Source organism: Lynx rufus, unplaced genomic scaffold (assembly GCF_022079265.1).
Source record: "Lynx rufus isolate CCGP_SWC_20201006 ecotype Redwood Valley unplaced genomic scaffold, mLynRuf1.p SCAF_18, whole genome shotgun sequence".
Classification (NCBI taxonomy): domain Eukaryota; kingdom Metazoa; phylum Chordata; class Mammalia; order Carnivora; family Felidae; genus Lynx; species Lynx rufus.
The window spans coordinates 10,649,525-10,660,508 of NW_025814832.1; positions in this window are offsets into that span (position 1 = coordinate 10,649,525).

The following is a 10,984-nucleotide window of genomic DNA, read 5'->3' on the forward strand; positions in this document are numbered from 1 at the left end:
GCGCTCAGCACAACGAAGCACTCAGTTAAGGTGGGTTAGGATGAACTCAACTCCAGACACCTGCACCTGCTCCTTCCTTCCTCCTGAGGGCAGTGGCAGCTCTGGTCTCGGATCCCTAGGGAGCCCAAAGCAAACAGCACAGGCCCAGCTAACAGCAAGTGCAGCTCTAGCTGGGACGACGTGGTGAGGAGGGGTGGGGGAGGGGGGGCAACTTACACTTCCTTTGTTCCCAGGCTAACAGCTTAAGAAATTCTTTCCAGAGACACTAGTTTTTTATTTTTATTCACATTTTGAGCCGAGGACGCTGAGATGACAAAGGAAAAAGGCTAGACAGGCAGATAGTGAGTTAGCAGAGAGTATGCTCTGAGTATGCAGAGATCCATAGTGAATGGGATCTGAGTCTGGGGTTACCTGCAGTAAGTTTACTCTTTGGCAAACTATGGTTGCCCAAGCAGATTCCCTGGGGGCCCCCAGCTCTAGCTCCTTCCTGAGACCTCCTGCCTAGTGAAGCTCCTCTGGGTCTCCCTGGCATAAGTCCCCCCAGAAAGCGGGAATGGTGTCTAAACAATCTTTGTGCCCCTTACTGCTTAGTGGAGCCTCTGCACATAAGACACCCCCAATAAATATTTACTAGTGATGAGAATGATGGCAACTTACCAAATAGTTATGAGTCATTTAGCTAAGTTGTATTCTGTGCAGTCTGCTGGGCCTAGAGTTTCAATGACAAATAAGAAACAATCTCTTCCCTCAGGGGGCTCTTGGCTCAGCAGGGAAAGCTGCCTTCTCAGACAGTATGAGTGCTGCCTGCTCTCTAGCCAGTGGACCCAGTAGCTAACGTGAAAACTTCTAAAGCCTCTGAGGTGGGCTTGGCCTCCCACAGCTGAAATCATGGGGGGCCAAAGGGAGGATGGCGTTAAAGGGGACCTTTCACAATCACAGGAATGCCCAGAGTGGGTGGGCTGGAGGGTGACCTTCCCATCACCCCGTAGGAAAGTGAGGCCAGGCTAACACCTGTTGAGACAGGTAACTCCCATTTGCCCATTGTCCTGTGTTTGCAGAGGAGAAGCAGAGAACTCTGGGGAGGAAGGGGATGGGTCACAAGCAGGTGAGCCTGCTTTGGCTGGCACCAAGGCATCAGCACTGAGGTAAGGGGGCCATCCCAGGAGGATGTATAACTCCAGCTTTCCAGGTCTTACCGCAAACAAGCTGTTTCTCAAGCACAACATTGGGGGGAGGGGGAGGGGAGCAGGTAGGTGGGGACAGACTGGAGAGGGGCACTGGGCGGAGGTAGGAATCTAGCACAAGTGTGCACATTAGGTTGTAGAGATATAAGAGTTCAGGAGGGAGGGAGAATGGGAGGAGGGGAGAAAGAGGGAGAGGGAAGCTAATATTGTATGGGATATTGAGTTGATTAATAATAATGCTTGATCTCTTGTATCATTCCCTGTGGCCCAGGGCCTGAAAGGTCTTAGCTGTGCTTTGGAATGCAGTGAAATCCTGAGGCAAGCCCAGAGAGCCAGCCCAGTGGAAACACTGTCTTACCCAGGTGTCTACTCTCTAGAAGTTTCTCCCCCATCCCCAGAGTTCCTCACCCAGTGCATTTCATTGCTTAGGGGAAGGGGCCGGTGGGCAGTGTCTCTGGTCACAACTATAGCTTCTGAGTCAGGAGCACAGCAGAGGAAGAGCAAACTGTCCACTGGCGCTGCTTTGGTGGTAGAGGGGAGATGGGGAAGAGGAGACTCTAAGCGGGAGGGGCAGGCCCATGGCCGTGAAGCATCAGTGCTGCCTTTAGATGCCTCTTTCTCCCTTCAGGTCTTTCCCTGCCATTCATTCTTACCTGATGCCACTTGAATAAAAACCTCCCCCAGGGGAAGCAGCACACTGCAATTCGCCCTGGACCACACCCCAGTAGACCACCTGGAGGAGAGGAGACTAGGTATTTCCTTCTAGGTGGGAGGCCTCCTCTGGACTCTGGCCCCAGTCTGCATTCTGCTCCTGGGTGAGACTGCAGGCTCAGCAGGACTTGAAAATATCCCCCCCTGAGGACCCCTGGAGCATGCCTCCTTCCTCCCGCTTCCCCCAACACATCAAATACAGCAGACCTGGGTGGGAGGGTGGAGTTAACAAACACAGCCAGGCTTGGGGGAGGCTTGCAGGCCTCTCCTTCACACTCCCAACTCCAGCCGGAGGAAATCTCGCCCCCGCCCCTCCCGGGACTTCAAAGCCAGCTGTTTGTTTGCCTGGCTACAGAGCAGCAACAATGCTTTCCCTTTTGACCTAAGAAAGCATCCCTCCATGTCGCAAGAAGACTACTGGCCAGGGGGGGCAGCCTAGAGCACAGGACCCTGCTAACAGGGCTGCGAGGTGGGCATTCCTGTCAGCCTGCCCTGCCAGTATCAGACCACAGAATGTGTTGAGAAGGCCTGATAGGAACTGTGTCCCCAGACCCCTGGATACACCTCTGGAAAGACTAACCCAGCCAGGACTCAGTTCAGAGAGGGCAGGTTCCAACCCATCACAGGATGGTGTAACTGGCCACCAGAATGTACCGGGGAATGGAGACCACAACCCATGTACTACCTGCTCCCTTGAAGGCTACCCTTGGTTCCAGGAACTGCTCACCACAAAAATGGTTGTATGGTGTGTGTGCTTGTCCATGTCAGGTGTATGTGTGTCCATGGGCATATGTGTGTACAGGAATGTGCATATCCCAGTGATCCCAGACACCAGCATACAGTTCTCGAGGAACCATGCCCTTGACTTACATTCTGAAAACAAACTTTCATGCTTGATCTGAATGCAAGAGCAGAGAATGGTATATGAGAAGCAGTACATTAATCCAGCCAATCAGCTCAAGAAATGGAGAAACCAATCTTAGGACTTACTTAGGCCTTATTTAGCCTTCAACTTACTTCTGCCAGGTCAATGATACACTCATATTTTCAGGGATCCTCAAAGAGGCATGAAAAGTCATCCCAGGTTGTAGCACCCAGCATGCAGTTAGACCTTTAACAAGATTTTTTGGTAATGATGATGATGATTTTTCCCTGAAGAATGCCCCCCCCCCCCGCCACATTCTCTATCCCACGCAGAAGAGGATACTGAGAGCATCTAGGATCTTTCTGAAGAGATGGCCCCACAAGAGACACACTGTAGTGTAGGGGAAAGTGTGTGGACACTAAAGTCACTAACCGCTGGGTTCACATCCTAATTGTGTCACTTATTCCCTGCATGACCCTGAGAATACAATTTAACACTCTGATCTTACATTTCTTCATCTATAAAGAGACTGAAGCCTATCAGAAGACTCTACCTTCAAAAAGGAATATTGCTGGTGATTATCATAAGAGGAGATTATTTGGCGAAGGACAGCCTTGGGGCAGGAACCCAGGTCTGGGCTGCAGGTTCCACGCATGTGATGTCCTTGGTAGCTCCCTTCACAGTGTAGAGACACAGCACCCATGGTAGTTTAGAGCGCAGACATCACTGCTGGACTGCTGGAGTCCTACTCCACCTACCACTTTCAGCTGCTTGACCTTGCACAAGCACTTAATTTCTGTGCCTCAGTTGCCTCATCTGTAAAACAATGCTAATAACAGTCTCTACCACAAAGGACTGTTGCCAAGACAAAATGAGTTAATGCATATGAAGTACTTAGAAAATGGATGGCACATCGTAAGTGCCATGTAATGTTTGCAATTTTTATTATTGGAATGCCAATACTGGATTCACATAATACTGTCCTTGTAAATACTGTTCAGGGGAAATTACAAATATTTGGTGAAGATGAGAAGCATGTGTCAGAGTAGGAGAAGGCTTATTGATTTACAAGTATGGATTGTGAGCAAGACAGGGGCAAGGCAGATTTGGGCAGCTAGGATTTCAGTCTCAAAAGCAAACCCTGAATTCATTTGTGTTAGTCAGATAGAAGGATGGATGGTAACCCCACTAATCCAGGTAGTATAAAGCTGAGCAGAGAACTCTGTCTCCTGCTGTCCCCTCCCTTCCTGGGGTTCTTCTATCATCTCTTAAGAACATTTTAAAAACCATGAGCTTCCTGGTTTCACATAAGAAATTTAAGTTTAACTCTATGGCAAAAATCTCAAAGTACCAATGCTCTGAAATTTGAGTTTTATCCTGTCCCAGAACAGCAGCCCCAAATGACTTCACCTACCCCTGACTGATCAGGTGTTTGCCGGTAACCTGTTGGCAGCCTCCATATTTCCCCTTTTGTCTCTGTAACAGAATAGATTTCTGTCCTAGTTTCTCCCTACAGACCTCGCCCTGACCTAGACAGCTCCGAAGTGCTTCAGGAAAGGATATGGGGGATGGAATGGGGAAAAAGCCAAATAAGCCACCATGGCTCCTAGCCTGAATTAGTAGGCAATGCAGAACAACCTCTCTTTGCATTCCCCAAGTCCAGATCTCACTCTACACAAGGCATGCTTTATCACATTTATAGATGGCTGGTTATGAAGTAGGAACACAAATGACTAAATTTAATGAGAATATGCATATATATATATATATATATATATATATATATATATTCTTCTTTTGGGGCTTTTTTCTTCTCTTTTTAACAAATAACAGATTTCCAGAAATGTAACTCAAATGAAAAACATATGGGTTTAGTTAACCCTAAACTTAAGTCAACAATGTGCCATAGTTGTTGAGAAGACAAAAATCTAGAGTGCATCAATAGAAGCAACTGCGTCCAGATCATGTGACATAAGAGCCCAGCCATGTTTGCAATCAGACCCCACCTTAAAATCTGGCCATCACTTTTCCTTTCTTTTTGCTTTTCTTTTCTTTATTTCCTTTCCTTTCCTTTTATTTTCTTTTCCTTTTTTAAGTTTATTTACTTTGAGAGAGAGAAAGATAGCAAGCTGGGGAGGGGCAGAGAGGGAGAGAGAGAGAATCTCAAGCAGACTCCACTGCCAGTGCAGAGCCCGATGTGGGGCTCGAACTCATGAACTATGAGATCATGTCCCAAGCCGAAATCTAGAGTTGTTCACTTAACTGACTGAGCCACCCAAGTGCCCCACTGGCCATCACTTTTCAAGAGAGATATTGACCAACTGAAAAGCATTGAGAAGAGAATAATCAGAATAGTGAAAGGTCTGGAAACTTTCATTCAGACAACAGCAAACATCCTAGAGATGAGTAGTCTCACAGGGAAGATCTAATGAGAACATATACTTGAAGAGGTGTTATGTAGAGGAGAAAACACATTGCTCTCTGGACCAGTGGGCAGATTGTGGATCCACATGAGAATTATTTAACTGTTTTCAATGAGGAAACCCTACCCTAGCAGTTGGTGAAGGCTGGAGGATGATCTTGCTGGGATGTGGTATAGAGATAACTACATTCAATAGGAGGTTGGATAAGATAAGCCATTCAACTGTAAGAGTCTGTGAGTTTATATTTTTAAAAAAGTTATAAGTAGGCCAAGTCTTCTGTTTAGGCAAAACAGAATATCTGCCTAACACTCCCACTATTAGAGTCATTTAACTGGGTAAAGCCATTGTTTGTTCTGAAATATCTTTTTTCTTTTCTTTCCTTTTCTTTTCCTTTCCTGTTATTTTGAGAGAGATAGAGAGCAATTGAGGGAGGGGAAGAGAGAGAGGGAGACAGAATTCCAAGCAGGCTCTGAACTGTCAGCACAGAGTCCAATGTGGGGACTCAAACTCATGAACTGTGAGATCATGACCTGAGCTGAAATCAAGAGTCGGCACTTAACTGACTGAGCCACCCAGGCGCCCCTGAAATATCTCTCTTAAAGTGAAATATGTTATCTAAGAAGCATGACACATTAGCACAGATAGCTAGTTAGAGGGAAGTTTGGAATCATGGAAATAGCATTCAACTATGAATGATATTGAATAGCATTCAACTATGAATCAGATGATTGTGGTTTGAACCTTCCACTTATTATCTATGTGGTCTTAAGCAAGTTATTTACCTCTTTGAGTCTCTGTTTCTTCATCTATTAAATGATAATAAAAATGCATATTATCAAATACCAAAGGCATATACATTTTGCTGGTACAGATCTAGCAGGCACAGCATAGCTCCAGAGCCAATAATTCTGGTGACATATCATAATTAAAATAACATGTTCCTTTAATAACAGCTATCAACTTTCACCACTTTCATTCATATTTTAGCGGCTATCCCAGGCAATGCAATAAGGCAAGAAAAGAAATAAAGGGTATAATGATTGGAAAGTAAAAAATAAAATTACTGCTATTTGTTGACAATGTGATTGTCTTCATAGAAAATCCAAGAGAATTTATACACAAATTATTGTAACTATTACAAGAATTGTGCAAGGTTGCTGAATTCGTACTCATCATATCAAAAAAATCAAAAGCATTCTTATACACCTGCAAAAACGAATTAGGAAGTGTAATCTTTAAGAGTTCCTGTCACTATATGCACAAAAACTAAAAAGTATATTGGTATTAGCAATGGATCTAATAAAATTATGTTGACCCAAATGGAGAAATTATAAAACCTTGACAGTCAGAAGGCCTAAAAACAAATAGAGCAGTATACCATGTTCATCGATGGAATACACAATATTATTTTTTAAATCCCAAATTACTCTATAAATTCAACATAGATCCAATAACAATCCCAATTTGGCCATATCTGTGCATAGAGAACTTTCAAGCTAATCTGAAAATATGATAGAAAAGAGCCAAGAATAGTAAAGACAATTTTGAAGAAGAAGGAGGCATTTTGCTTTACCACAAGTGAAAATTTTTAATAAGGCCATAGTAATTAAAATGATGTGATTCTGACACAGAGAGAGATAAGTAACTCCAATGGAATGGAATAGAAAGCTCAGAAATAGACCCACACATTTAAGAATTTGGCATTTACAGCAATGGTATCACAAATCACTGAGAAAATGATGGACAATTCAACAAATGGTGCTAAAATAATTGATTATCAATATGGAAAATTAAAATAATATTATCTTCTTACCTTACACTGTATATAAAGCACAGCTGAAAGCTTTGATGTGAAAAAAGCAAAAATTTAAAGCTCTTAGAAGAAAATATTGGAGAATAGTTTTGTGCCCTTGGAGTAGGGCAAGATTTCTTAGGTAAGATCCTAAAAACACAATAGTATAAAGAATAAATTTGAGTATGTTAAAATATAAATTTAATATATTAACTGTGTTTAATATATTAATTATATTGAACTGGGAAAAAAATCCACAACAAACAAAGTTAAAAGTCAAGCCCAGAGTGGGAGAACATCTTTACAATGAATATTACTAACAAAGGGTAAGATCCAGATTATTTAAGAAATTCTAACAAACCCACTTTTTAAAAAAGGATCAACAGGGGCGCCTGGGTGGCGCAGTCGGTTAAGCGTCCGACTTCAGCCAGGTCACGATCTCGCGGTGCGTGAGTTCGAGCCCAGTGTCAGGCTCTGGGCTGATGGCTCAGAGCCTGGAGCCTGTTTCCGATTCTGTGTCTCCCTCTCTCTCTGCCCCTCCCCCGTTCATGCTCTGTCTCTCTCTGTCCCAAAAATAAATAAACGTTGAAAAAAAAAATTTTAAAAAAAGGATCAACAACCTAAGAGAAAAATATGCAAAACATATGAACAAGAAAGTCACAGGAAAGGAAACGCAATGGGCAAAAAACATATGTAAAGGTACTTGACCTCACTGGTATTTTGAGAAATGCAACTTAAAATCATAATAAGAGCGACTTCCAGGTAAGGATACCAGGTTGATATCCGTGAAGAATATCACGATTAGATGGAAATTTTAAAAAGCCAGTAGGTTCCCAGATGTCCTTCCTTGCTTTATGCAGCCAGAACTTTGAAGAAAATAAAACAAAGAGTCCTTGGAAAACAAAACAGCAGACAAACGTGAGGGGCAGTAATTATACAGAGAACAAGAGGATTAAGTGAATGTTCATATACCAAATGCTGATGAAGTGAAGGAACCCTATACCCTCCAGGAAAAGATTGGGAAATGCTTCTCTAAGGATTCTGACTGGTCCAAGGGGAAAAGCTTAACACTTCTGACATCAGGGGCTCCCCCAAGGACATGACCCAGCCATATAACCCTACAGTGAGCCCCATAATCTCAAACTCAGAGCTCTCAGTTTTTTAGTGCCCCATGTTTATATATTAGTGAGCATCTGGGGATCACCAGACTACTAAGGAAGACCTCTACCATAAACAATAGAGATGAAAACAAACACAGAAAAAAGCAACCTGGAGAAAATAGGTTCTAAGTAGGAAAAGGAAACTAAAGACAAATAAACAAAATCTGAACAAATAAAAAAAGATTATTATTCTTAGGTAAGAGTAGATATTACTATATCCATAAAACAAGAGCAGGAAGCTTTGAAATGAACAGTCATGGAATTAAAAAAATGTTAGAAATTTAAAATAAAGAAATTTAAAATACATATGATAACACCAATGGAAAACTTAAGTGGATTGGAAGATAAAGTTGAGAAAATTCCCTGAAAGGTGAATAAAAGACAAAGAGGAGAAAAAAAAAAGAGAGAGAGAGAAAATAAAATAAGACCAATCCAGGAATTCCAACATTTGAACTATAGGAGTTCCAGAGAGAACAGAAAAAATGGAAGAGAGGAAATTCTCAGATAAATAATCCAAGAAAATTTTTCAGAGGACATGGCTTTCCAGATGGAAAAGGCTCACCAAATGTCCAGCATATCAGATGGAAACAGATCAATCCATCCATACATATTCTTAAACACATAAAATACAGAATAGATTCAAACCAACTTCAGAAAAGTAGTTACTGTGAAAGTATGAGAGGGGAAAAGAGTGGGAAGGAATACAGAGTGAGTTTCAACTAAATCTGTAATGTTTCTTCAAGAAGGAACTGGATATGGCAAAATGTTAATTTTTGTTAAATATGGGTAGTAGTACATGAATATCTGTAATCTTCTCTGAACTATTCTTATATGTTTCATAATTAAAATATAAATGCAATGAGGCTCAGGAAAATACATAAGAATAATCACAGCAGCAAAAAACTGGAAATAAATTAAATGTCCACCCCAGGAATATAGATAAGTTGTGGTATATTCATATGAGGGATTGTTCAATAAAAAGGAATGAACAACTAATACATGAATAATGTGAATGAATATCAAAGATATCTTAAGAAAGGGAGTCAGGTATGAAAATGTGTATGATTTAACAATAGGCAAAATGAATAGAGGGTGATAGAAGTCAGAATAGCCTAGAGAGAACAGAAGGATTAGGAGATTGAATGGAAAAGACAATAAGGGAACTTTCTGGGTTGATAGAACTGTTCTATACCTTGCTTTGAATGGAAGTTACATGAGTGTATGTAATTATCAAAGCTCACTGAACTGAATACTTACAATCTGTCATTTTATTTTCTGTAAATTACAGTTCAATGATGAATGAATGAATGAATGAATGAATGAAGTGGGAAAAACAGGTGACAAAAGGGAACTTCAAAATTAAATTTTGGGTAGAAACTGGTGGTCTCCACCCTGTGTCCCTTCATGTCCACTATGTAAAAGTCCCAGGTGGGTTTGGAGAGCAAAGGTTTATAGAGAGGGTCTATGTCTCTTTTGTATTTTCATCTTTTTATTTGCTCCAGAATCCACATGTAATGGTACCAGTGTGATGGTCTGCTTCAGAAATCTGGGAAGAGGTAGACAAAAATGCTACAAAGAAAAATCACAGAACTCACATCTCATCTTGGCCAGCCTCCTTCCGATCCTATCTGTGAAGCTAGCTCCCTGACAACATTCCTGACCAGGGGTGAGTCAGTCTCATGCCTGAACCTCTGCAGTGACAAAGAGCTCCCTCTTTGGTGCAAACACCAATAACACTAAGTGGGAAACCTTAGTGAGTGCTGTGCCTGTCACCATTCTCAGCCCTTTTTGTGTATTGACTCATCCCAAGTCAGCTCGTTCTAAATTTGGACAGCTCTACCTGCAGAAAGTTCAGACAGGACTCCCAAATTTCCCTGCTATCTTCATAGGTCTCTTAACTGAGGGGGAATGAGGATTTTCACTTTGGAACGAGTTACCCATGGAGATGACAGAGGAACAGGGAGTTGGTATTCATTGTGCTACGTGTTTATCTTCGTAAGAACATTGTTTCCTGGGCTCTGAAGTAATAGCAGTAGTAATAGGAATAGTTAACATTTATTGAGGCACACGCTCACTTTACTTGCATGTGCCTCATTTAATCCACAAAACAACCCTGTTTTTCTATAGACGAGCAACTTGATGCTTTGAAAGTTTAAGTCACTATCTTAAGGCCCCGGAGCTGGTTGCCAGAATTCCAGCCCAGGCTCTCTGACCAGAGGCTGAGCTGTTAAGCATTCCAGTCCTCTTCTGGTACCTCTCTGTGGTCTGAGCAAATTGCCTTCCCCGTTTCCTTAAGTATGAAACAGGAGAGGCATTCAAAGACCCTAAAGCCCAGGCCTCACTCCGAGAATCTGTGTTCTAAGCTATAGGTGTCTATAATCCTTTCCCATCTGGAATGTGCCCAGCATAACCTTTCCTAGGGCATCCAGCTAACATATGGAGATTAGGAAGAAGGGGAAGATGAAGAGATACATGACCCTATGACCCAGCAATTGCACTACTAGGAATTTATCCAAAGGATACTAGGAATTTATCCAATGTATCCAAAGGATACAGACTTATCTCTTACTGACACACACACACACACACACACACACCCCAGTCAACTTTTCCTGGAGTGAAAAAAAAAGAAAAAGAAAAAGAAAAAAGGGTCCTCGTCTTTTTAGTTTCAGCTGCTTTTCACCAGTTGGCTTCAAATCCCAGGGCATGAATAAAGCCAGCTTCAACCCCAGGGCTTTCTCTCAAGGCCCAGCTGTAGGCTAGAAGCAGAAAGTGAATATGCGCAGAGTGGCCAATTAGTTCACTGACTGCCCTCATGACCTCTGACCCCTGCTGGGCCACCCCATCCA